This window comes from Thermobia domestica, chromosome 12 (assembly GCF_964235325.1).
Source record: "Thermobia domestica chromosome 12, izTheDome1.hap1.1, whole genome shotgun sequence".
NCBI classification, from domain to species: domain Eukaryota; kingdom Metazoa; phylum Arthropoda; class Insecta; order Zygentoma; family Lepismatidae; genus Thermobia; species Thermobia domestica.
Window position 1 is genome coordinate 121,218,189 of NC_137465.1, and position 25,611 is coordinate 121,243,799.

Consider the following 25,611-nt stretch of genomic DNA (forward strand, 5'->3'; position numbering starts at 1 on the left):
ATTAAAAATGATTTTTAATATCTCAAAAGAACTTATATTTTTGGATTGAACCGCTTCATAAGAATATTAAATCTCATTGTATGTATTCAGGTGCATTAAATGCGAAACATTTTGTTTGACAATATTACAGACTTCATTGAAAATATATCTTGCATTGCAGGTTTTTTTTTTTTTTTTTTTTTTTTTTTTTTTTACTGAATGAAGAAAGTCAAATGTATATCACAGTAAATGAAGTTTCCTCTAAACTCAATATTTCCCATACACTACGTTAAATTTTGAAATCTCTTTTTTTCTGATAATTTCAATGTTGACTGTATGTGACTGTATGTGTAGCCTTTCTCCATACAAGATGCAGTAAGATAATTTAAACTAGTCTTTATAATTTAACGTTCGTAAACAATAATGTTTAAAAAATATTATATTTCTATTTGGCTAATCGTGGATTTCTACTTCACATATGAAGAACGAACTACGTATATCCCATGTTACGAAAATTATGCTTGTGTGTATTACGTGTAAAGGTTGAAGCAGATACAAGCAATAAAAGAAAAATCGCATGCGCATTAAGTTATTTAGCTTTTTAATGTCGAATCTGATTTCGATGAACACACGCTTTCTATGTATTAGTGCGCATAAGACAAAACCAAATAAAAATGCCTGTGAAATGAATCTATTTACAAGGAAAAAATCATAAAGAACTAAAATCCAAATGATCACTATTTTCTATTACATATTTGAACATAAGCAAAGTACAAAATTAAGTTTAATGGTTAATAGCGATCTAGTAGATCTTTTCAGAAAATACTATGAAACTAAGTTTTCACTATTTATAAGAATTCTTTATCACTGTGATATGTTATATACATGTCCGTTGAATGTCTTCATGTAATTGACGGGCAGTCAAATTACAATAATAAGAAATACATACATACATACATACATACATACATACATATATATATAAATATATATATATATATATATATATATATATATATATATATATATATATATATATATATATATATATATATATATATATATATATATATATCACAGAAACAGAAAGCTTCATTTAATAGTACGTAGGGAGTAATATTATGATATAAATACAAAATGACATTTTTCGTTGTGGGAACGCTACTTGATATATCATGATGTAAATGTGTTATATTAGACCATTGAGAATTATATCCTATTTACAAAACAAAAATATTTCAGACTGTGAGTAGGGTGGGAGACCGGTTCGGTTCCCGGTGGGAATTCATGGGGTTCAGAATCCACATTAGTCAGTAGGTCATAGCCTCGCTACTGAACGGGACGTTAACCTCAAAATCAAATAAACTCAACTCAGACTCTGAGTAATGGTAATACACCGCGAAAATCCATTATCTGTACAGCGGTATATTGTACAAATATATGGAGTCCTTATGTTTACTGCGTGAATCTGTACGGAGCATACGCTAGCCATATGCTACTTACGTACTACCCTTTTCCCGCTTAGATATTACATCATGCCTTTGCAGGATGTCTGACATCTGATAGTCTTCCGTATATTACATACGTATAAGTCTGTTATATATGTCAGCTATGTTATATACGTCCATCGTGAGACCCTGACCACCAATATATAGTACTTTCTTTCGTACGAAATACTTATATGGAAAGTACGTATAAAATATACGTTTTCAGTTACACGTTTGCTGAACTTGGACGTTAAGTCCAAAATCTGCAGGATTTACGCATGCAAGCTACGTTTTTTACGTACGCCACATACGTTTTTTCAGTATATGCAATCTCCAAAACAGTTAAGAATCATGGATTGCATAAACATCCAGGCGAAAGTATTTAAAAATTGTTAGTCCTTATTATAAACACAAAACTCTTTACTCTGTCAGTCACACTAACTCCTAATTGCTTACAGGCAGGCTAATAATTGTCATTAGCCTCTCTGTCTCTTACTTGAAGCCGAGAGTTGTCGCTAGCGTGTAGACGAGCCTCGAGCTTGAAAAGAACAACTATTGTACATTAATTGAAACATTTAACTGAAACAGCTTGATAGATAATATACAGTAGTTTCGTATACAAATTGTATAGTATACACAGAAAATGACATCTTTAATTTAATGTTCCACGATTTTGGCTAAACAGCCTAGGAAAATTAGGGAAAAAGAAGAGCAAACCTTCTGAAAATTTTCAATTCGGGTGATTTTTTTGTGGAGATCTTTATTTTGATATCCTCAGCATATACTGAAAATTATCGTGGGTTTGAGTCGTGTTTTTCAAGAGGAGAAAAGAAGAGAATTCTATTCTTTCGCAATTATCTCTATTTTTTTCTAAATTTTTCGAAGAAAATAGTTATGAAGAAAATTGTAGGTTATAAAATTCTACACGAAAAAGTCCTTCCATTTTTCTTCGTAGAATCAATAATTTTAAAGATACAGACTGAATTATGTCTAATCAGAAATAGGGTGAAGTTTCTAAGTTGAAGCTGCAAAATATTTGAAGAGGTAAGCATGGAACAAAAAATATGAGATTTAAAAGTTGAAATTTAGGAATAATCTGTGATAAAATTAACCTACTTTCCGTGGGAGTAGAGCGGGGGACAGCTTTGAAAACCCATATGTTGACCAATCCATTTAATATGACAGATTCGGATTCTAGGAGAAAAGATAGGTGATGCTGTAACCAGTGAAAACTAGTTTCACTATAGTTTCTTCAATTGGGAATCTCCTAACACAGGAAAACTAAATAAAAAAGAACAAACCTTCGAAAAAAGTCCCGTCGAAACCTAAGGAACTGAGTAGTATAAATGGTGAAAAGCGTTTCTCCTCTCAATTCCCGGGTCAACTAACATGCACTGCTTTGCTACTTAGGCATAAATGTCAATAAGACTGTCACCAATCAGCTTAATGTTGCCGAAAATTATGGATTCGACTTTAACCTCGGTCATTTGATATTTTTCCACCCCTTCTCATTTCTCATCCAGATTGTGTTGGTGTTAAATGCTGAACTTGGTGTTAAATGGCATCAGGAGCATTAATATTCACCTCAGCGACCCCGAAAACTATGGATTCGACTCTAATATCGGTTGTTCTCGATTCTTTTTACGTCATAACTTTCCCACTCCCCACTATGCTAAGAGTGTCTTACCATACAGTATATTTTTCTTTAGATTGTAGACCATTGTGTATGTCTACTTGTTTTAAAATGAATAAACCGTGTTTTGTCTTATTAACATGAGGAGGTCGTGAAATACACTACTTTTGGTATAAATGTAAAACCGCCTCTTACACTTTGAGAGCTTTTCCTCCTCCCTTAGGGTATGAATCAAAACATTCTATATAGCCTATGGTCTCTTCTATACAGTTACTTAGAAATATGGAAAACGGACGGTGCGGTTTTGTATCCAGGACAAAAAAAAAAAAAAAAAACTTTCATTTTTTATATAAGGTAAACAACCTCTTCCTTTGTGAGTCAATCTTCTCCTCAGTAGGACAGGCATCAAAATTTTTAAATAACCTACCGTCCCTTCCAGTTTACGGTCTCTTTGATAAAGTTGCTTACAAGTATATCAAGCAAATAGAGTGAATGTGTATAGCGGACAATCAATCATTTCATACATAAGGTAAACCACTTCTTTCAATTTTAGTCCCCTCCTCCTCTCTTAACATGTGTGTGTGTGTTTGTGTAGCCTTCAGTGTCTTCCAAACTATAGTAATTCGGTGCAGGCAGTTACTTAGACGTATTACATGCAAACGATGTGTTTTTGTACTCCGGATGAACAAACGAAAATTTATTTTTTATTAAGACAAGCCACCTCTTCGCAATTGAGTTTCCCTCCTAAATCTTCAGAATATGCATCAAAACATTTTAAATAACCTACGGTCTCTTGCAGACTGTGGTCTCTTTGTTAAAGTAACTTAGACTACAACAAGCAAATGTCTTGGATTTGTATACCAGCCAAACAATAAAATAAATATTCATTCTTATATATAAGATTATAGTCGTGTGTGCTATTTCTGTTCAGACATAATTCAGTTTATATCATTGAAACCATTGATACTATAAAAAAAAGTCTAAGGACATTTTTGTGTAGAATTTTATAAGCTACAATATTTCTCATATCTGGGTCAATACACGCAAAGTGATCAAGAAAAAATAAAAATTGCCGCTCGACTTTTTTTTAAAAAAAATCTCATTTTTTCACGAATGTTTAACCGTTTAACCTATATCAGGGTACTTCAAAACCATAATTAATTATTTTCTACAACATCCCATGGCGATGCAGCGGCTGCCCCATTTTGCGTTTTTTTCGATTTTAGGCGTTTACGTTGTTTTGAATATCTCAGCATCTATTAGTCCTACCAAATTGAAAATTTCTAGTCGTCTCCAACTCGTGCAGAATTAAAACCTTGATCTCTTAACATTTTTGCATAAAACCACTTGAAGGGGGTGAAATCAGACTCTAAAGCAGCAATATTTCTGGACATTGAAAATATGTTTGGGAAGAGGAAACAACTAACGTAGAGGTCTGAATTTATGTGTGTATGTAGTCCGGGATCATAAGTTAATACGCCAAAATTTACAGACTTATAGCTCCTCCCAAAGTTCTGAAAAAAAATCATAAATTGGGGAATTATGCCAAGTAAGCATGTTTCACTGTCCAATATCTCCAATGGGCCTGGATGAAAAAATCTGAAATTTTGGGAGTAGTTAATCCTTTAGTATACTATAACACACAACACAACGCGTTTTGTGTTTTGAGCAGAAGGGGGTAAAAGTATTAAGTAATGACGTCATACTCTAGGAGGTGTTTTGTTCATAAATTCAACTGGAAATTTGTTGTTGTGAAGTAAAATAAAGTAGGATGAATGGTTAGTCCAGTCAAGGCTCTCAAGCTCGTTTCTTTCCTCTAGTTATAACACTGTCGTATCACACCCACAGAAGTACTGGTGAAGAATGCCACTATCAGCAGAAGGCGAGGAAAGTCAAAATGCACACTTGACAAAAAGTCCGTAATTACTCATTGTTGTTTGCTATATCAATGATGTTCAAACATGATTATGTTTGTTTAAACTGTCAACTCTGTTGTCTTTTCGTTTGATTTACATTCCCAAGTCAGTGAACACTTACTCGCTGTGAACACTGACTGAGGAATGTAGCTCAAACAAAAGGACAACAGTCTCCTGCATGAGTTGACAGTTAAAACAAGCATAATCATGTTTGAACATCATTGAATAAGCAAACAGCAATGAGTACTTATGGACTTTTTGTCAAATGTGCATTTTGACTATCCTCGCCTTCTGCTGATAGCGGCATTCCTCACCAGTGCTGCTGTGGGTGTGATACGACAGTGTTATAACTAGAGGAAAGAAATGAGCTTGAGAGTCTTGACTTGACTAACCATTCATCCTACTTTATTTTACTTCGTAACAACAAATTTCCAGTTGAATTTATGAACAAAACACCTTATAGAGTATGACGTCATTACTTAATACAAGTACTTTATCCCCTTCTGCTCAAAAACACAAAACGCGCTTTGTTGTGTGTTATGGTATACTAAAGGACTAACTATTCCCAAAATTTCAGATTTTTTCCTCCAGGCTCATTGGAGATATTGGACAGTGAAACATGCCAAATTGGCATAATTCCCCAACTTTACGATTTTTTCAGGCCTTTGGGAGCAGCTATAGGTTTGTAAATTTTGGCGTATTAACTTATGATCCCGGACTACATGCACACAAATTCAGACCTCTACGTCAGTTGTTTCCTCTTCCCAAACATGCTACTGTAGGCCCTGATTTCACCCCCTTCAAGTGGTTCTAGGAAAAATTGTTAAGAGATCAAGGTTTTATCTCTGCACGAGTTGGAGACGTCCGGCAATTTTCAATTTGGTAGGACAAATAGATGCTGAGATATGCAAAACAACGTAAACGCCTAAAATCGAAAAAACGTAAAATGGCGGCAGTCGTTGTGTTGCCATGGGATGTTATAGAAAATAATTAATTGTGGTTTTGAAGTACCCTGATATAGGATAAACATTCATGAAAAAAATTGATTTTTGGAGATGGTCGAGCGGCACATGCTTGATCAGTTAGAATGGATGGACTCATCTGTTTTCCTCCTCTAATTCACCTTCCTCGCCCCTAAAAACGACAGCTCAAAATAAGGGAACTTTTCATGAGAAGCTAAAAACATCAAAATAAAGGTGTTCATAAAACTTCATCTTGTTCGGAATCTTTTCCTAGTTCAAGCCTAATTTTATTGGGCTAAAACGAGGTGGATGATTAATAAAAATAAATGATTATAATCAACTTCGCGACTGAGAATATAGGAGAAAGCGGAAGAACCCCAAAATCCACGAATGTAATGTTGTCCATCACAGAAACTTGCATGGTCTGCGATGGAACTACGGACCCTTCGCACCAAAGTTAAGTTATCAGTATATAATTGAACCACCATGCTTCAGCATCAAAAAAAATCTTAATTAATGTCGAACTCAGAGACAAATTCGATTTTAATGTTCCTTTGCAGCACCGAGGAAATGAGATGAAACGTTCTGTTTCTCGAGCTTAAACCAAACCCGAGACCATCTACACTAAAAGCAAGAGCGGAAGACACCTGGACGCAAAGAGAAACGTCAAGGAATTGGCTTGGACATCAATTTTAAGACGTATTTTTTTAAAAATAGCACTGTTTATAGGGGAAGGTAGGGGTATAGTTCTCTGTTAGCAAATTGAATGATATGGAGAAGCATTATTCTCTCTTGTTTCCCATGAAAGTAGGAGAAATTATGGGAGTACGCTATGAAAAGTGACTATTGGGCCGATTAATTATTGACTTGCGTGATCATGTTCGAAGTGGCAAAAAGTCAGAGGCGGTATGTTTTATTACGATTTTGACTTGATATACCGGCCAGTGTTGGGCAAAATCAATTGAAATCAATTGCAATTGATCAATCAATTGAAAGTAATTGCTGTGGAAATCAATTGCAATTGAATCAATTGCCAATTAATTTCAATTGCAATTGAATTACAGAATTCAATTGCAATTACTTTCCACTGCAATTACTTTCAATCGATTGATCAATTGCAATTGATTCTCCTTTTTCAATGGCCAACTGCAATTAACAATTAACCATTACTTATTTTAATTGTTAATTGCAATTAACAATTAAATTTACAGATTAATTGTTAATTGTTAATTCAATTGAAATTTGCCCAACACTGATACCGGCTACCTAAATGTTGAAATGCAGTGAGGGTATGTTGCCTAAAAGATTTCATTTCTATTTACATAATGATTGAAAACCATTGGAGAGCTTCACTGTAGTAACGCGGGGAGGGGATATGGAATGACTTTGATCCCCTCCAACTTTCTGAAAAAATATCCTCTTATTTTGTATTATAGAGAATTATACACGAAAATGCTCAAAAACCGAATAAGGATATTGATAATTTCCTGCGGGAAAACTCCCGGTCTCCCACTCGACTGTAAGGTATTCGAAACACCCGGAAGATCCGCTTCCACAGAAGACAACTCTTAAACCTGTACATGCTCAAAACACGTCAATCATATGCATTTAGGCAAGAAGACACACTTATACATACATACATAACAAAGAAAAATCAATATGGCACATCGAAATATAAACTAGGTGACTTTTTTGCAGACACCTCATTTTAGAAACAAAAGGTAGGAAAAAGGTAAGAAAAATGTCCGTGTTGTCAACTTTTCTACATAAGAAATAAAATCTTTATGTTCCAAGCTATTCGTCAATTACTGTGTATAAAATAGATTTATTAAAGGTATTTAGCATCTACTTTCCAGTGACGGTATGTTTTAATCATTAGAAAATCAGAGACGGTATGCCTTTATCACTGTAAAACCAGAGGCAGTATGGCAACTACCGAATACCGTCTCACTCCGAACACTGTGCGTGATCGCAACGCATCTTTGCGATCAATTTCCGGCAAACAACGTTAAATGTATCTTTTCGGAATTTGTGTAATGACGTCAATCGTAAGATTCTGCGATTTCGAAACTAAATGTATCATATAGAAAGTCTTGAATCCGAATTTTAGAACCAAATTTCTCAATAAACATGCTATCTGTTTGTTGTAATTTTTTGCAGAGCATGTAAAATCGTACAAAATCACAAGGTTTCATTTGGGATTTGACTAACATAGGTATGTTACTTCTACGCAAAGTATTTAACACGTCATAACAAGTGCTATAACACATCGTAAACGAAGAGAAAAATTTTTCGCAAAGGTTCAGAAGAACGATATTTAGTCAGCCTCGTTGTTTGTCGTAAGTTGATAGCAAAGATGCGTTGCGACCACATAAGTCAATATTTAATCGGCCTCTATGTTTGTGATTTTGTACCTCTTGAACCAACCGACCGACCTCGATCAAATTTGCAACATAGATGAAGTTCCGACCTGGGATTGTTTTTATCATTTCATTTTGACAGTGCAATGTAAAGGAGGGGAGGAGGAAGATAAATTTAAAAATTAAAATGAAAATGACTATGTTTGTGAGTTAATAACTCTTGGATGAATAGTGACACTTCCTAACCGTTTAAATCCAAATTCAGTCCTCAACTTGGGGAGATATATATAAAAATGTTCAAAAATAACCTATATTAGTGTCGAATTCATAAGTTTTCGGGGTCGCTAAAACGAACAGTGATACTTTCGATGCCGTTTAAGTCGAAATTCAAACCCCAATGCGCTTTATGTCTAAAATGAAACTATTTTCCCCGTGCGAAGAACAGGCAATCTGCTAGTATATAAATAAATAACAGTTTGTTCAAATTAAATAAAAAGTGGCTATTGTTTCATAGTGTGAAACTAAGACTTCTAAACTATGCTAATTCAATACTCAAACTTTAAGTAATTAAACTATAAGTACTGGTTACAATACAGTAATACGAACAAGACAGAGCCTGTATCTCGAATGATGAATTCATATAAAAAAGAAATTAATCATTATCCCTGTTTTAAATATAGGGTTAAGGAAAAAGAACCTACTCCTCTGACTTTGAATTATTGCAAAAAACGCATCTCGATATTTCTTATAGTATTTGCTCTACAAAATTCAGCAGTGAAACCTGAAAAAGTAGTAAATTTCAACCACTTTCTTTTCGGAAGAATTTTGTGAGTTGTGATTATATGTTTCCTTGAGTCCCTAAATCGATTGCAAAAAACCGCTTGTGACTATCCACTAATATAGAATAGAAGCTATTTATGGAACAGTTCTACGGCGATAAACAATGAGATCGGAAATAGCTAGCTTGAACCACTATCGATTTGAATAGAGGGATATGTTTGCCGGAACATGTGAATTGTCTGAATGCCCCGAATGTTCAACGTGTCAATGTGAAGACGTTGGATCGGACGTGGCAGTCCAATCCTTGGCCTGAACGGCCTCCGGATCTGGGGCACTGTATTTTTATCTGTTGGGACACATTAAAAGTGTGATGTATGGTACTCCTGTCAACGATGTGAAGACTTGGAACAATATATCCATAGTGTCTGCGCAACTGTTCGCCCATGACAGGTATCGTCAAATGGGCTCGCCAATCCAGTGTTGTCATGCATGCACTGCTGTCCATGGCGGACATTTTGAACATCTCCTGTGAGTGCCTGACTAACGTAAGTTTGTTTCCCTCAACACGTCGATATCTACCACCTCGAACTACCTGTTCTCACGCCTTTGACCCTCACTATCTGTGCCAATATGCCCAATATGTTATATATTCATAGGACCCCTTTTTGCTTATCTTGGTGTCAGGAATCACCTCAAGACGTTTGTTACGTAATTAAGTTATATCCTTATACAAATGTAATTTCAGTAAAATAGAAGAAATAGGAGATTATATGGAAAGTTTATGCAAAGAATTGGAACAAGCTGACAAAATTGATACTAAATCAAAACATGAATATCTTCATAAAAGATTCCAATTTGATAAAATAGGAATAGAAAAATGTTTCAAAAGACCAGCAGTTAACAGAATTTGAAGTTTTACCAATTGAATGACACTTTTGAGCATCCAAAACTTTAATAAGGTCTATAAACTTGGAATACAAAAATAATTCGTAAATAAACGTGAATTTCTTCATACATGTATACATACTGTATCACTAACAAAAATGGGAGAGACAGAAGTAAAAAAAAATCTTTGTACTGTAATATTTCCACATGGATATTTATATATTTGAACATACATAATCATACTACGAAAGATTAGTTCACTAGTTCACTAGTTCACTCATTGTGTATGTATATGAAATACATGCTAATTAGCAACATATGTGAATTATTGTAATTCACTTGCAAGTTTTTGACAATAGTATAATTTTATTCACCCCCAGTAAATTTTTAGTGACGCGGAATTCTTTCAAAAATATTAAGTGGGTGAAGTTGCCCCTGATTTCCACAGGTTTTCACATCCTGGTACATTGAGAAAAATCTGTTCTCCGGACAGCGGTATATTGTACAAATATACAGAATCATCTTGTTTACTACAGAAATCAGTGCTGAGCATACATTATCCATATATTATATACGCACTGCCCTCAGATGTTATATCATGCCATTGCAGGATGTCTGATATCTAACAGTTTTCCGTATATCACATGCATATACTTATGTTACTTTCCTCAGCTATATATATAGATACGTCCGTTTGTATGTGAGATTCTGACCGCCTATATTGTTTCATACGGAAAGTATGTACAGATGGAACACGTATACAGGAAGTATTATAAAACATGCGTTTTCAGTTATACGTCTGCTGCACGTTAAGTCCAAGAACTACAGGAATTACGCATGTAAGCAACCTTTTTAAGTACGCTACCTACAATTTTTCTTCTCAGTGCATATAACTGCAGAACGCTTTTTCTTTAATTACTTCCAAGCAAAGTCGACAAAGTTGAAATTAAATTTCCAGTTTTTGTACCCTAGAAAGTAATAACAAATACAATGGGAGTCGAAGTATTGACTACATATTACCTCGCTCCGAATTGTATGGAACATTTGATTTGGTTCAAAGGGGATATTAAGCCTCGAAACTCAGCTTATATAATCAATAAAAAGATTTACGCAAAAAATAAAAGCACTATAAAAGTTACTATTTAAAAATGACAGTTTGAATGATAAATTTGTTAGGTATTAGTTTGCTTGATTTAGTAAAGACTTTAAAAAATTGTTATTGATAATACTAACTTTCAGAGCTACTTTTATTTTATCATTTTCTGCTTTCGAGAGCTTTCTAATTATTTCCTACTTTTAAGGACTTTCTTGAAATTGGTAAATGTACGTATGTTTTAGAGGTTTTATTTTCCTACATCTTCATTATTCAAGTAGTAGGGCACTAACTTCTTCTAAAATATGTCCGCTTACAAAACATGCGTGAACATTTGATTTTTCGAATCATTTTGGCGTTATAGAATTACACGCCAAACATATACAATTACAGTATTAAAACATTCCGGACGAGCAGCGTGTTCTGCTCCTCGTGCAACAAACGTCCAGTAAAGCGGACAACGGTTACAGCCTTCCTTTTTGCTTTGCATTTTTGTAGCATGCTTTTCAGTCTTCAGACACGTCTTTAATATGAAAATAACTTAAGCGAGTCTTCTGTACGAATTTTGGAGAAACACCAAAAAAGATTCATCTGCCGGGAAAAAAAACAGTTCGCCTAAAAATCTTAACACTGTTGCCCGTTGAGGACTTCCATCATCTAACTCAAAACACTATCATGAGATTCTTATGAAACTTACACGAGAACGCCGTGGAAGCATGTTCTTTCAATGAAACAAGAATCAATAAAATTGGTACACCTAAGTCGAAGTTATGGGTGAAATACACTCTTACGGTGTTAACACTGTCATCAGTTGAAGAGGTTTATAATCTAGTCCCGAAGACTATCATCAGATTCTGCTGAAGTTTACATGCGACCACCGAGGAAGCATACTCTTGCAAACAATAAAAAAGATCATCAAAATCGGTGCACCTACTTCGAAATTATCTGAGAACATACCTCCAATATATACAAACATGAGCTGAATTCAAAACCTCTTTCTTGTTAGAAACCAATTAGAGAATGAAAATTAATTTCGCAAAGAAATCATGATATTCTTAACAGATAATCATACGAGACACACACAAAAAAAGTTAAGTCAACTAATTTTGAAATAGAGTGAAAAATTGATTAGAGAGCCTGAAATATCAGGACATTCTTATTTCACTCGTCTGATTCCTCGAAATTCTAAAGGTGAAAGGTCATTGAGGACACTGCTCTGCACGCGGACATAGAGATATACCACAAGATTCGAGGATGTGTGTACCTTTCTATGTGTATGTGTATGAGATTCGTGAAGCACGACATCTCTTTCGCTGAGCGGCAACTTTTCGCTGAAGCAGTAACATTTTATGATTAATGTCTCAGTTGACAAGAACTAATTTTTCAAATCTTTCTTCCTTAATATCAACCACTGTATAATCTGTTAGGTCTTATTTTATTACTTTTATAAACACTGTTTGGAAGACGAACAAGATTTAAAACGTGCTTGTTTAGGGCGTTGTCTTCAAATCAAGAATAAATCTTTTCCTAGATATTTTGACTTCTTCAGTTATCATGGATAAAACTATTTTCTTAATTGTCTTGTGTTTTAATTCAAATTCATTTTTCCAAAACATGCATACTTTCGTAGATGAACGATTAAACATTTCTGTACAGCAATTAGGAATTCCTGAGTTTGAGTCCCGCTGCCATATATTTTTCTCCTTTTACGAAGATTTCGTCAACCAAACGGAGTAAATGCAGTTATATTAGATATATTTGTAATACCATGACTCTGCTCAAACTGTTTACATTTTTCGTTTTTCTATTGTTAATGATAATAATTCCAGTAAAAAATATTTTTGGTTGACTCTCGATCACTTCAAATAAATAGACAAAATAAAGACATTTCTACGATTATAGGATCGAAATTAAAGGCGGCTCTTGAGGGAAATCACATCGGTACAAATTTATATTTTATTGCTATAACCTAAAGAAAGCTTAAAAAGATTTTTTTAAGGATGTGAACCCCTGCTGCTTGAAATTTCTTTTGCCCGTTTTCTTTGTTAATAGTACAAAATACGAACAGTAACACTCATTTTGAACTTACTGATTCTGGTCCCGCTTTCTTTTAATAGAAACCGTCTTTATTAAGTACGAACAAAACATGAAATTCATAAAACACGGTTGTAAATAGCAGTAGCATACAATCTATCATGTTTTGTTCAATACAGAGAGTCTTACAAAATGTGCAAATAATGGTAGAACAAATGAACACTACATTTTAATAGCCAGATTTATCCATATATCAGCAAAACTCTTTAAAATTTCCACCATGTTCATTCGAAATATTCTCAGTATGTTAACACGTTCGCTGCGGCAGTGTAAAACTGAGTTTGGATCTCAATGCTATACGAGTCACCATGTCTCTCGTCCTGCTTTGGTGTCATGCAGCTTCAGATTCTGTGAACAGATGGCTGAAGTGTGAATTTGAAATACCGTTTTGTCATCTGTGGAGAGAAGCTCAAATTAAGATCGCACGAGCCACCGGTGACTCGTAACGAAGCGAACGTGTTAAAATCCAGAGCTTGGTGGCTCCCCGATCTTCTCAGTGTAACCTCAAGTTTCGAAATTTTGAACTGACAAAATACAATGGGGCTAAGATCTGCTGAATATTATACTAATTACACAGGCTTGTTTGATCTTATTCAGGATTAGTAAAGCATGTCACCCAATGAGTGAAGGTTTTACAGAAGATTGATAGGTTTATATTCGATAGACTTGGAAACCTGTATAGTTACCTATGCTGGAATTATGAAACCGGCTTCACTATCAGTGTGGTGTCTCACCATGCTAGAGGCCTGTACAGGGTCAGGCGGCCTCGACCCTTAAATTTTTTAAATATACAACCATATTTATCGAGCCCTCTCGGGCCTAATTTTGTAAATACATTGTACAACGATATTTATCGGATTGTTCATTCTGTAGAACTTTTAAAGCACAACTGCAAAATTAAACCACAAATTGCTGTAAATAAAAATACAATTTGGCGTTAATTATTAAGTTTTTGCAAATTAGGTTTATTTCTGGCTCATTTGATTATCACAAGGCCTCACGTCTAAAGGTTAAAATATATTTCGTACTCGGGCCGGGCCTCACATTGTAAATTTTACGGACTGGGCCAGGCTCGGGCTAAAAATTCCGGTCCGTGCAGACCTCTTCACCATGCAGGTGTTGTGAAATACCACCAAAAGTGTATCGTTATTAGAAAAGGCACAGCATAGCTCTTTTTACGTATATTATCCGTGCAACTGAAAACATTGTCAAGACTAGTGCTGTCGAAATCGGTTTTTGAAAAAAACGAAAACCGGTTTATGAAAAAAGTGAAATTTCATAAAACCGAAATGTCCGTTTTGAAAACCGCATTTGCAGTTTCGGTTTTGAAAACCGTTTTTGCGGTTTCGGTTTTGGAAACCGCTTTTGCGGTTTTTGGTTTTCAGAAAACCAGTTTTCTCAAAAACTGAAAACCGCAAATGTCACAAAAATTCGACAACACTAATATCAAAAAACGACGAGAAAGCAGCTAAGAATCTTTCTCTACTTCGGCTCACAGTTGCCAAATGGATGGAAATTTTCCTCGGCATAAGGAAAAAATGCTCAAAATTTGCAGAGGGGAAAGAAGGTATTTTTTCTTAAAATGTCTTAAAGTGTAGGGAAATTCTTGTTGGGTATACTTTTACAATTGGCAGAATAAAAAAAATAAGTTGCAATTTCTCACAAAGGCTATCGTTATTGGGAAGTGAAAAGATACAGAATAAAACATGATCGGTGATTCCTTCACGTATAAACTATTGCAGGTGTCTCGGACTTGTGATAAGAAGCCAGTCAACACATGCAAAACCACAACATTCACATTTATCGGAGTGGCAACAAATCAACAATGAAATTCTATATTGCGATCTAGATTTTGGTTCTTTCTTTTCTTTTTTTTTAAGAAAAAGAAAGGTAGGTGGTGCATTTTTGTTAACAAAAGAAAGAGTAGCAGTACTATTTTAAAAACAAGGGGAGAGAATAATAATAATATAAAAGATCTCAGTCTAAGTGGATGAGATTTCAAATTGAATTTCATGAGTTGCATGTGTTGTGATCTTATATAGGGATATACCTTATTTTCTATTTAGCTTACGAGGAAGGTCCATAAACCATGAGAGTTGAATTTTGATGAAAATTTGTGTCATGATTCAGTTCAAGTTACTAAGTAACGTAGTAATAGTCACTCGATGCGCAAATGCTTCGTTGAGCTGCTACACCGACGCCATCTTGAAATCCAGTAGGCAATGTCCAAGAATACCCTTTTGGCATAAAAATAAAAAAAAAGCTTTTGATAGATCTGACTTTAGTATTGTAATCCAAGGTAGACCATCTATATGTGGGAGTACTTCCAGTGCATGATCGCCATTTTGAAAGGCGCCATATTGAATCGCAGTCACATATAATAAATGGCAAGGAGGTCGTGTGGGGTATCAAATATCACTGGAAATTTCTCCTGAATCCACTTCCGTAACCAAAGTTTACATATCTGTTTTCACTTCAGAGTTAAGAGGTCTCTTACCCACAGGAATGTATAAAAACTGTGCGAGTTAGACTTACGTTATGAAACACAGTCGTGTGAGCACTTGCAGGATTTTAACTAATGCAGTAGTTAATGCAGTATAATAGCTACTATAGCAATCAAATCTTGAGACTAGTAAGAGAAAGCGTTAATTAAATTGAAATGTCTGTAGTGAAAAATGGAATTGCAGCATGCTACCAGTTATACCTATTTCAAAGTGCGCTATAGATATGAGTATGTGTGTGTTGCGATTATGCATAGCATTTAAATGCTGTAATATAAGTTAGTTGCAACGGTACATATGACTTTACAAGAATATGTCTTGAAGTTATTAGAAAATTAATAGAAAAATAATAGAAAAATTATTAGAAAAATAATATAAACTGGTACACATAAGCAAATATTAACCTACTAACCTTTTTCTCTTCAGTTGTGATGATGGAGATCCAAAAAGAAGTGATTAGCATACAGCATCATAGAGCAGTGCAAACACTTAACAAATGCACTTTCGTCACAATCTTCATGACCACAGACACTATTTTTTACTAGTCTCCAGAATATTTGTAAATGAATCAACTATTGCTCCTGTTACGCACCCACATTTCTGCCATGCATATGCAAGCCTATCCTTTAGGATTGGCACACAAAATTGACACTACAGAATGCATTTTCTTTATAGACATTCTGCCATATAACTTGTACGCCGAACAAGTGAACACCTGCTATAATTAGTTATTTATCACAGTTTTGATATGAAAACTAGTCTTGCCCTTATTATAAGCAAGTGTTTTATCGTTAAAGTTGGAAAGATGCAGATATTTTATTATTTAATATTGTAGGAAAAAGCAAGAAAGAGGCTTGTTTTATGGATTGCAACTTGGTGTTGAATCTTGTAATATTTATTGTCATCTATTTTTAGCACGTGTGTATGTATTCTCTTAACACTAATAGCAGATCAGACACAAGAAAAGTAAATTCTAAGTTTCCAGGTGTATCTTCTTCTAAGAATTGCCTGTGAACTGTTCATTTAAATCCACTTCATTGTTCAATGCGGCAGCAATAAATCGATTGTATTTAGCCAAACTGGCAATAAATACATTAAAGTACTTTACCTTCGTAATATACACAGTAAATTATAGGTTGTCAAGTACGAGTATTGGAAAAGAATGCAATATTCTGCAACAATTATGGTCTTTGCATAAGATGTCACGATTGGAGAAGAAAACTTAACACACTATAATGGACCATGTAAAATTGCCTAAAATAGATTTTTGGTTTGATACAGTTCAACGTCTCACACTTTTGCCTGCTACGCTAAAGGAGACGTGGACCTACTGATTATAGTGGAATCCGAACCATTTTGGTCGTTCAAATAATATGCACCAGTTCATATCATTTTTCTAATATATATCCGAACAATCCCTTTGGTATTCTCTGCTCGTCAGCAGTATTAGGCATGTGTTTCATCGACCAACAGTCTATTCCATCGCACTTTGAAATAAGTATAACTTGTAGCATGCTGCTATTAAATTTTTCACTACAGACATTTCAATTTAATTAACTATTTCTCTTACTAGTCTCAAGATCTGATTGGTATAGTGGCTATTGTACTGCATTAGTTAAAATCCTGCAAGTGCTCGCACGACTGTGTTTCATAACACAAGTGTAACTCGCACAGTTTTTATATATTCCTGTGGGTAAGAGACTTCTTAACTCTGAAGTGAAAACAGATATGTAAACTTTGGTTGCGGAAATGGATCCAAGAGAAAATTCCAGTGATATTTGATGCCCCACATGACCCCCTTGCCATTTATTATATTTGACGGCGATTCAATATGGCGCCTTTCAAAATGGCGATCATGCACTGGAAGTACTCCCACATATAGATGGTCTACCTTGGATTACAATACTGAAGTCAGATCTATCAAAAGCTTTTTTTTTATTTTTATGCCAAAAGGGTATCCTTGGACATTGCCTACTGGATTTCAAGATGGCGTCGGTGTAGCAGCTCAACGAAGCATTTGCGCATCGAGTGACTGTATTGGAGGTTCTATACGAATGAATATTCGTTTGTAGCTGTTGTGATAAACATACTTGAATTATTTATGCCTTCATAAGCTACAAGAATGCCGAACGACAATTTCAAGTGTAACTTTAAAGACTTATGGAAGCGAATTTACGGCTGCAGGGAAGCAAACTGGACTCCACCTGATTTTTATATATTTTGTAAATTAGACCACGAGGAACACGAATCTGAAGGAATTTTGACATTCCGAATTTCGGAACTCGAGATATTCGATCAGAAAGTAAACACATAAGCAAATTAGACCCCACCTTATATATATATATATATATATATATATATATATATATATATATATATATATATATATATATATATATATATATATATATATATATATATATATATATTGTAAAGTAGAACTCGAGGAACACGAATCTGAAGAAATTTTGACATTCCGAATTTCGGAACTCGAGATATTCGGTCATAAAGTGACGACGAAAGCAAACTGGACCCACCTGATTTTTATATATTTTGTAAATTAGACACGAGGAACACGAATCTGAAGGAATTTTGACATTTCGAATTTCGGAGCTCGAGATATTGAAACTTAAAGTTTAATCTAGACACTATCTATCTATGTGAAAAAACACAATATTCTCTATACGAAACATGTCCTGTGACAAATGCTTCGTTGAGCTGCTACACCGACGCCATCTTGAAATCCAGTAGGCAATGTCCAAGAATACCCTTTTGGCATAAAAATAAAAAAAAAAGCTTTTGATAGATCTGACTTTAGTATTGTAATCCAAGGTAGACCATCTATATGTGGGAGTACTTCCAGTGCATGATCGCCATTTTGAAAGGCGCCATATTGAATCGCAGTCACATATAATAAATGGCAAGGAGGTCGTGTGGGGTATCAAATATCACTGGAAATTTCTCCTGAATCCACTTCCGTAACCAAAGTTTACATATCTGTTTTCACTTCAGAGTTAAGAGGTCTCTTACCCACAGGAATGTATAAAAACTGTGCGAGTTAGACTTACGTTATGAAACACAGTCGTGTGAGCACTTGCAGGATTTTAACTAATGCAGTAGTTAATGCAGTATAATAGCTACTATAGCAATCAAATCTTGAGACTAGTAAGAGAAAGCGTTAATTAAATTGAAATGTCTGTAGTGAAAAATGGAATTGCAGCATGCTACCAGTTATACCTATTTCAAAGTGCGCTATAGATATGAGTATGTGTGTGTTGCGATTATGCATAGCATTTAAATGCTGTAATATAAGTTAGTTGCAACGGTACATATGACTTTACAAGAATATGTCTTGAAGTTATTAGAAAATTAATAGAAAAATAATAGAAAAATTATTAGAAAAATAATATAAACTGGTACACATAAGCAAATATTAACCTACTAACCTTTTTCTCTTCAGTTGTGATGATGGAGATCCAAAAAGAAGTGATTAGCATACAGCATCATAGAGCAGTGCAAACACTTAACAAATGCACTTTCGTCACAATCTTCATGACCACAGACACTATTTTTTACTAGTCTCCAGAATATTTGTAAATGAATCAACTATTGCTCCTGTTACGCACCCACATTTCTGCCATGCATATGCAAGCCTATCCTTTAGGATTGGCACACAAAATTGACACTACAGAATGCATTTTCTTTATAGACATTCTGCCATATAACTTGTACGCCGAACAAGTGAACACCTGCTATAATTAGTTATTTATCACAGTTTTGATATGAAAACTAGTCTTGCCCTTATTATAAGCAAGTGTTTTATCGTTAAAGTTGGAAAGATGCAGATATTTTATTATTTAATATTGTAGGAAAAAGCAAGAAAGAGGCTTGTTTTATGGATTGCAACTTGGTGTTGAATCTTGTAATATTTATTGTCATCTATTTTTAGCACGTGTGTATGTATTCTCTTAACACTAATAGCAGATCAGACACAAGAAAAGTAAATTCTAAGTTTCCAGGTGTATCTTCTTCTAAGAATTGCCTGTGAACTGTTCATTTAAATCCACTTCATTGTTCAATGCGGCAGCAATAAATCGATTGTATTTAGCCAAACTGGCAATAAATACATTAAAGTACTTTACCTTCGTAATATACACAGTAAATTATAGGTTGTCAAGTACGAGTATTGGAAAAGAATGCAATATTCTGCAACAATTATGGTCTTTGCATAAGATGTCACGATTGGAGAAGAAAACTTAACACACTATAATGGACCATGTAAAATTGCCTAAAATAGATTTTTGGTTTGATACAGTTCAACGTCTCACACTTTTGCCTGCTACGCTAAAGGAGACGTGGACCTACTGATTATAGTGGAATCCGAACCATTTTGGTCGTTCAAATAATATGCACCAGTTCATATCATTTTTCTAATATATATCCGAACAATCCCTTTGGTATTCTCTGCTCGTCAGCAGTATTAGGCATGTGTTTCATCGACCAACAGTCTATTCCATCGCACTTTGAAATAAGTATAACTTGTAGCATGCTGCTATTAAATTTTTCACTACAGACATTTCAATTTAATTAACTATTTCTCTTACTAGTCTCAAGATCTGATTGGTATAGTGGCTATTGTACTGCATTAGTTAAAATCCTGCAAGTGCTCGCACGACTGTGTTTCATAACACAAGTGTAACTCGCACAGTTTTTATATATTCCTGTGGGTAAGAGACTTCTTAACTCTGAAGTGAAAACAGATATGTAAACTTTGGTTGCGGAAATGGATCCAAGAGAAAATTCCAGTGATATTTGATGCCCCACATGACCCCCTTGCCATTTATTATATTTGACGGCGATTCAATATGGCGCCTTTCAAAATGGCGATCATGCACTGGAAGTACTCCCACATATAGATGGTCTACCTTGGATTACAATACTGAAGTCAGATCTATCAAAAGCTTTTTTTTTTATTTTTATGCCAAAAGGGTATCCTTGGACATTGCCTACTGGATTTCAAGATGGCGTCGGTGTAGCAGCTCAACGAAGCATTTGCGCATCGAGTGACTGTATTGGAGGTTCTATACGAATGAATATTCGTTTGTAGCTGTTGTGATAAACATACTTGAATTATTTATGCCTTCATAAGCTACAAGAATGCCGAACGACAATTTCAAGTGTAACTTTAAAGACTTATGGAAGCGAATTTACGGCTGCAGGGAAGCAAACTGGACTCCACCTGATTTTTATATATTTTGTAAATTAGACCACGAGGAACACGAATCTGAAGGAATTTTGACATTCCGAATTTCGGAACTCGAGATATTCGATCAGAAAGTAAACACATAAGCAAATTAGACCCCACCTTATATATATATATATATATATATATATATATATATATATATATATATATATATATATATATATATATATATATATTGTAAAGTAGAACTCGAGGAACACGAATCTGAAGAAATTTTGACATTCCGAATTTCGGAACTCGAGATATTCGGTCATAAAGTGACGACGAAAGCAAACTGGACCCACCTGATTTTTATATATTTTGTAAATTAGACACGAGGAACACGAATCTGAAGGAATTTTGACATTTCGAATTTCGGAGCTCGAGATATTGAAACTTAAAGTTTAATCTAGACACTATCTATCTATGTGAAAAAACACAATATTCTCTATACGAAACATATTATGTCCTGTGAGATATATAAAGGTAACCAAGAAAGTTCTGTCGCTTTTTGTGGAGGTGTGTGTTCAATTTACCCTCACACCGGGAGTTGAATGCGAATGGAGATAAGGCGAAGGTCAATTGTTGGTGTGGGTATATCCAACATTCTACCTGGTTGTGGCAGTTCAGTTACAATGTGAACTTGTGTAAGGACAGAGTGAATATGGAACCTCCACAGAGCGTCATAAGGGTGTATATGCTGTACGAGATTAAACTTGGGTCAAATGCCACTGCAGCGGTGCGGAAGATATTTCAGGCTTTTCGTGAGGGCGTCGTGATTACGCAGACAGTGCAAGGGTGGTTTAGCAAGTTTAAGGACGGTGACGAAACACTCACGAAAGACGAACCACGTGTCGGAAGACCAACACATGTACAAAATGAAGATCTTCAGGTAGCAATTGATTCGAACAGTGGGCAGACATGTGAAGAACTGGGGCTAACATTCAATGTGAGTGGTGAAACCATTCGGGAGCACCTCCATCAATTGGGAAGCACTACAAGTTGGGTCTATGGGTCCCACATGATTTGACTCCGGGTCAGAAGGCTACGCGAGCAGACACCTGTGTTTCTTTGCTGTCTCGTCTAAGGAAGGAGCCATTTCTGGACAGGATGTTGACATGTGATGAGAAGTGGGTCCTGTACGAAACTCCACGTCGTCGTCATCATTGGTTAAAATCCCATGAATCGGTTCCAAAATAGCTGAAACCAGCAATGCAGCAGAAAGTTCTCCTATGTGTTTGGTGAACTGCTCGCGATATCGTGCATAGGAACTGCTACCGGCTGGTCAGAGCAGAACATCAATGCAACTGTCTACTGTCAGCAGTTGAGCCGTGTTCAAGAAAAACTCAAAACTTCTCAATCGCTAAGGGGTTGAACCGTTACGGGACAACGCTAAGCCCTACGTGGCTAGAATGACCCGGGACGCCATCCTACGCCTTGTATGGGAAACACTACTGCATCTGCCATACTCACCGGAGATTGCACCGTCCAATTATCACCTGTTCCATTCCTCGGACACTCACCTTAGAGGACTCCAGTTCAACTCCGTAGTAGAGGTGCAAAATGCACTTGAGACCTTCTTTGCTTCACGGCAAACCAAGTTCTAACGCGAAGGAATCCATGCCCATCCCGAACGTTGGCAGAAGGTCGTTGATACTGATGGGTACTATTTTTGATTTTCCCGGTACGTCTTAGGTGACATATCGATGCTCCAAGGTGATAGGTCAAAAAGCGACAGAACTTTCTTCGTTACTTTTATACATACTATATAAAACTACTGTATAAACTCTAGAATCTCGAGTTCGGGAAGTCGGAATGTCAAAATTCCTACAGATTATTGCTCACTTTGGTCTAGTTTTGAAAATATATAAAAATTAAATGGAATCCCTTTTGCTTCCGTGGTCATTTTATGTTCGAATATCTGGAGTTCCGAAATTCGGAATATCAAAATCCCTTGAGATTCGTGTTCCTCGTGGTCTACTTTATTAAATATATAAAAATCAAGTGGGGTCCAGTTTGCTTCCATGGTCGCTTTAAGTTCGAATATCTCGAGTTCCGACATTCCAAATGTCAAAATTCCTTCAGATTCGTGCCCCTCGTAGTCTAATTTACAAAATGTATGAAAATCAGGTGGGGTCCAGTTTGCTTCTCTGCAGCCAAAAAGTACATTGGAAGATTCATCAAAGAAATAATAATAAAAAAAAAACGAGTGCGAAGGGTCTCAGGTCAGTATTTGTAACACACAAATTCACAGTACACAACACACAAATTTGTAACACACACAATTGTCTCGATTGATAGATGCTTTCACAATTGTTAAAAGGTGTAATTAAAAACAGCAAACATTGTTTCTGCTTTGAAAAGGACAAACATTTTTTCGCTTATAAAACCGCAAACACGGTTTCGGGCGGCTTTCGCTTTCGAAAAGAGCTTTTGCGGTTTCGGTTTTGAAAACCGCATTTGCTGTTTCTGTTTTAAAAACTGCATTTGCGGTTTTCGGTTTTCAGAAAACAGGTTTTCTCAAAAACCGAAAACCGCAAAAATCACAAAAATTCAACAGCACTAGTCAAGACCATAGCTAAATATATTGAAGCCAGGCAAACGCAAATGAGGCTCATGCAGAACATTCGATAATAAAAATTATTCATTCGAGACTACTAGCGAAAGAGTAGAATAAGGAACTTCGCGAAAATTGTCTACGCAGGAGAGAAGAAACCAATACTTGAATGTGACATGGCCCAGAAATTAAATCTGGCAATATCAAGTAATTCAAAGCTGTCTTTACTTGTGGTGCGCACATAACGACCAGATTCACAACCTCCTTCTGTGGAACATTGCTGGACGTGCAATGAATATGCTTAATAGCCATAGCTGATATATATTGGGAATCTGTGTGCTGTAGGTGAAGAATGGTGATCGTATAATAAGATGTTAAGAAAACAATACTGGCATATATCAAAAAAGTTACCCTTGTTTAGTTATTTTTATACGAATTTGGAATTGAAAGGCATTGTAACGATCATAAAATGCAGTTAGTATTGTGCTTCGGTAAAATATTAATATGAATTTTTGAACCAAATGATGTGATTTCACTGTATTAGGAAAGTTGAAATAAATCATTTCGCACTGACCATTGTATGACGCAGGAGTACGCTTTCATGATTGAAGATGACAAAGAAAAATTGAATAAACAAGTATTCGAATGCTAGTAGTGCATGAATATTCATGATTCCACGAATAAAAATCTGCAAAATCATCAAATACATCATCGATGTTCTTTCCCCATCACTAATGCCTTTATAAATATTTAGTATCCTTCCTGCTTTCTTTGTTCTCTCCCTGAAGTTTACTGGGAACAGGAGCAACAATGTGACGTAACAGAGCATCTAACTCCAAAGAGTGGTTGAAACCACATCTCTTCTAATTTGTTTTCGTCATATCTACTATAAACACTTTTCGGTCCATAATTACAGACAAATAATGTGGTGAGCAGTAGAAAGAACTTCTAATGAGATAAGAATAAACCGGGAAAAAACATTGGGTAGCAACATCAGTAAATTGAGAAAGCACTGACCAAGAACAACTTCAGCGAGCACTGAGTGGAGAAGTGGTTCCTAACCTAAATTGAAGGAGGAAGGGCGCTCCGAAATTGATGAATATAGACATAGTTCTACCTCTGAGGTCTCGAAGTGTGTGAAAGATGAATACAAACCAAGGATATTGACTGGAAAGTTAGACATTTAATGTATACTATGTTTTATTGCTACAAAATAGTATTGTTTATTTGTTCATTGCGTATTTTAATCCCTATGAATCTCAGCTGCAAACATCCTAACCCCGTATATATATTGCAATCTACCTGAGTGAAGTAACTTATGTGACCATAAAGAACATTCTGAATAGAGCTTTTGTCTCTCCGATAAATGAATGAAGAATCACTTACCGGTGTAATTACTTTACGAGTATGTACATTGAAAGAAACGGGAAATATACTGCATATGCAAGTAAGAGAGAGATATAACACTTCATCATCCTTTACCACACATAAGAGAAATAAATCAATCTAACTGAAAAAAAGCATGTACAGGGGTAGTTTACGCGAGTTTACACAGCCTTTTCGCCGTTTTGACATCCACGGTTCACATAAAAATCGTAATGAATGCAGACATTCCAATAGTGATCAACTACGGCCTTTTTTAATGCTTGTGTGTGTATATATGTATCTGTAACATTGAGGCCACTCGATTTCTACGGTGGTTGTGCTCCCGTAAATGCTGTCAAACAACCATTCACGTGGAAATCAGAGCGAAACATTCTATGACGTCATAATACAGTACAATATCTATGTTATACTTCCTTCCCCATGTCCGAACTTTTGACAAAAGAGAGACCACGCGTGAGGTCATTAGATTCTCCTAATTTTCGTTTCATTGTGATATGGACAGAATTTATTGCTGTGCAGCAGAACATTCTTTTCTTTCTTTTTTTGGTAGTTATAAGCAGGAAAATTGCAGAATAAACGCATTTAGATGTATCCGTTATTATGTTTAAATTCTCAGTAACTAACAATGGTATCTGATTAAACATTTCTTAGTGTAAAACACTTTATTTACGACAGATAATCGAATTCCTTGAAGTCAGAGTTCATTTGAAGAAAGAAAGGGCCGTGACATTTC

General features: G+C 35.3%; 1 protein-coding gene across 13 annotated transcripts in view; it reads right to left on the reverse strand.

The window, feature by feature from the left end:
* The window catches only part of para (sodium voltage-gated channel paralytic), a 651,733-nt gene that overhangs the window by 584,232 nt on the left and 41,890 nt on the right, over window positions 1-25,611 (reverse strand). The window lies entirely within an intron of this gene.